At 48.5% G+C, this 3,702-nt stretch overlaps 1 pseudogene; it reads right to left on the bottom strand.

Annotated features, from left to right (window-relative positions):
* LOC103258805 overlaps window positions 1-3,222 on the bottom strand; it is a 4,490-nt pseudogene extending 1,268 nt beyond the window's left edge.
* Between the last annotated feature and the right edge of the window lie 480 nt (window positions 3,223-3,702).

Here is a 3,702-nt window from a genome sequence, read left to right as displayed (position 1 = left end):
AGTATCACATGTTCTCACTCATATAGTGGACCTTGAACATCCAATGTAATACTATAAGAAAATGGCTGACAGTAGTGGGAAACTATGGTGGGGGGGAGGGAAATGGGATTAACGGTAGCAAACATCTGTCTGGGGATGGAGAAACACCTCTTATCAACAGAGTGCCTAAACGAAACATATTTGTATACCTAACACTTAACTGTACCCCACACTATCATAATAAAAAATATTGATAAATAAAAGAAAGAAGATATGCACACAAATAAACCCGATCTTTCTAAACCACCCTCCTTACTCCAAGTAGCTAGCTGCAAAATATCAAAACTTCCCTTGTCTCACCTGGGGACTAAAGTCCCACCTTCACCCACCAAACAGAAGCAGTATGCAGGAGTCCACCCACCCCAAAACAACCTCACCCAATGACATCAAAGCAGGGACTGGGGGTTCATAGGAATGAGAGGAACCCTATGTTCTTAAAAAGGATGAGAAGAGAGGTAAACTCCCCCACCTCAAATAAGTGCTTAATCCCCCACACCTTGTGTTTCCTTTACCAATTGCCCCAAGCCCGGGGATTAGGGAAGTTGCAGAACAGTCCCACTTAGTCACCCTGTACCCTCCTCCCCTTTCTAAGTCAGTGTGAGTGGCAGAGGTGATGTAGAGGGACTGGTGGGAGACCTGGTGAGCTTGACTGGATTCAGATGCTGGCAAGGGGCCACCTATGGCATTGCCTGGGGTCAGGGATGGCTGTTTTCAGAGCGAAGGGGGCACCGTGGAGGTCTCAGTGTGAATCACCCTGGTGTCCATGACCTCACACTTGATCTGCATCCTCTCATGGTCCCCCGGAAAACCCCGGGCTGACAGAGTCTCACTGGGGGCCATGGCAGGCATCACCGACGACATATTGGGCTGGGAGGTCTTGTTGTGGCTGATGGCCAGAAGGAGCAAGTGGCCCCTTCGTAAGGAGAAAACATAGAATGTGTCTTCTCGTTGGTTTATTGCATTCAAGAACTCTGGCTGTGAGTGGTCTGGGTGGTGGTATAGCTTCAACTGGTCCACAGAATCCCTTTCTGGGTGGGGACTGCCTTAACTGGAGCCGACTTCTTCTGTAGCTGAGACTTCTGTCTCTTCTGCGCCTTCCGAGTGGACCCATCCACTCAGCTCATCAGCAAGCCTCAGGGACTCGGTTCAGTTGAAGTCCTGGCAATCAGAGGAGAGGAAGAGCTGGTCTAGGTCTCTCTAGTAACTTCTTCTCCCTTACACCCCCCCTCCCCAGAGAAGGTATTCAGGTTCCTGAAACTGAGCCCATCTAAAAGGTTGGGCTGGGACTCCTCTGGACTTTGGAAAGGACACCTGGAGGGGTTAAACTCCGTGAACTGGCTCTTGTTCTGAGAACTCCTGCAAGTATCCCCAGGGTTGAGGCTCCTCTCCACTCATCCGAGGACAGACTCCAGTTGCAGAAGGCTTGCTGACACTAACAGGTCCAAAATTGAAGGCAATGAAGAGAAGACCATGATGTATCTCACCTTCCTGTTTCCACACCCCAAGTTGAGCTCTCTGTTCTCAGTGAGCAGGGCCTCTAGCCGCGGAGAACAGCATTCTCCCGGCTGCTGGTTGTCAGCCAGTAGCGCCTGTAGCCGAGCCTCCAGCCCCTGCAGACACTCTTTCTTCTTTCTCCTGGACTGGCAGGCTGTCTCCTGGTTCTTGGTCATTCGCTGCTGCCACTTCAGTAGCTTTGCATCCACTTCAGTTGGGCAGGAGTTCCCAGGCATAGAAGACGGAATGACACTCTTCCTCTCAGACCATGGAACAGGAGGAGCTGGCACTTTAGGCTGGACCTGATTAGCACCTTGGATGAGGACAACTGGGAGTGGCTGGACGAGGAGCTGCAGAAGGACAGTGGTGCTGGGAGGCACAGCTCTGGGGGACATCGGGACAGTGGTTAGTGAGAGGACCGTAATAGAGTATACCATAGACTTAGGTTAAGAGCATGCTATAACCCAATAAATATGTAATCGGCTCGTGAACAATAGCACAGCCATTTTGGTTTTCTGTCTTAAAACATAACCTGTAACTGTTTAAAGTTTCAGTTATGGAAAAAACTGCAAAGCTCCAGTTACAAGCTTCAACCTCTTCCCTTGTCTCACTTTCCCCTTAGCAACAACCAATCAGGGAGAAATCACCTAAGTTTCCAGATGTCTCTGCAACTTCCCTAGCTAGTGGGCCAAGGTCAGCCCAAGTCAGGCTAGCCAATCCTCCACAATTAAGCTGACCACCAGAGGTTACTACCCAATTAAATGGTAACAAGACTGAAAAGCATCCCCAAACTCCTCCTCCCTTTGTGTAAAAGCATAAAAGGCATCTGCTTAAGAAAGTCAGGGCCTCTGGGTGTACTCCGCTGTGTCGGTTGTCAACAGAGGTCCAGGCTCGAGCTTGCAAATAAAGACCCTCTTGAACTTTCATCGGAATTGGCTCTTGGTGGTCTCTTGGATTGAACTTTTGGCCACTACAGTTAGCACCACAGGTTTGGGTTTCAGTGGTGGCTTCCAGGTATGTGAGGGTCTACCTGAGAAGCCATCAGGGGATGGGCCCTTGCTTGATCTGGACAACTCCAAGTGAGCGGGTGGGGACATCCCACAGAAGGCACCCTGGAGAGGATGGGGACTCTGTCTTCACTTTCAGTTACCTCCTCTCCTATAAAGCCTGGTTGGAGGAGTCCACTGAGAGCAGGGAGGCCTCAGTTGATGGAGGAAGATGGAGAGATGAGTTCTTTCTTGTTCGGGACATCTGAGGAATCATCAGAGGTGGGGCCCACATTGATCTGGATGGTTTCAAATGAGGATGTTGGCTCATCTCTCAGGAGACATGGGGGGGTGTCAATGACTCTCTCTTCACATGCAGCACCTCCCCTACTCCAAGGGCCTGACTGGGGGGCTCAATGGAGAGATGTGAGTACTCAGAACTGAGGGAGCAAGAAGAGCCGGGAGAGGATGGCTCAGACTTCACCTGAAGATGAGGATGGGGGGCTGGCGTCCATCCCCACATCCAGGGAACTGCTGTCAAATGGGGCATCCTGCTCTGGGCAACAGAAGAGCTATGTATGCTCCTTGGCCACTTCATCCAGGCCTGTATACAAGTGCTGTCCCAGTCCTCTGGGCTCAGGAGGTTGTCGGTGAAGAAATGCATCGGTTCTGCAATCTCACTGAGGAGTATCAGGTCCACCATCTTTCCCCTTGCCCCCTCGCCTTGTGGTCTTAGGATAATCATACTTTTGACAGGATGACTGGCTTCTTAATTGCCTAGTGTTGGAAGTCACATGACATTATTTCCTGTGCCCTCTATTGGTTCCAGCAGCTGCCCAGATGCAGAAAAGGGAAAATCAACCCCACTTCTAAAATAAATAAATATCAGGATCACTGTATTCCTTTGAGTAGTGTATGGGACAGCACTTATCTGCTGGGCAAACATTGCAGGTAAATTAAAGGTCTAATTAAATAAGGTCTGTTTAATTGTAGTTCTAAGATTTTTTTCACTTTATAATTATAAATCATAATTTTATTCTTCTATTTGGTTTTGTATGGTTTAGCAAGAGACTTTATGGAATGAGACTTCAAAGTCTTCTTCACAAATAAATGTCAATATTATTTTCCCATTATTTGAAAAACATAGGTTAAAATAACTCAGAATTCAATGGAATTTTTTTTT

This window comes from Carlito syrichta, unplaced genomic scaffold (assembly GCF_000164805.1).
Source record: "Carlito syrichta isolate Samal-C Ts95f unplaced genomic scaffold, Tarsius_syrichta-2.0.1 Scaffold302380, whole genome shotgun sequence".
Taxonomy (NCBI): Eukaryota; Metazoa; Chordata; class Mammalia; order Primates; family Tarsiidae; genus Carlito; species Carlito syrichta.
This window is presented reverse-complemented; position numbering and strand designations above follow the sequence as displayed.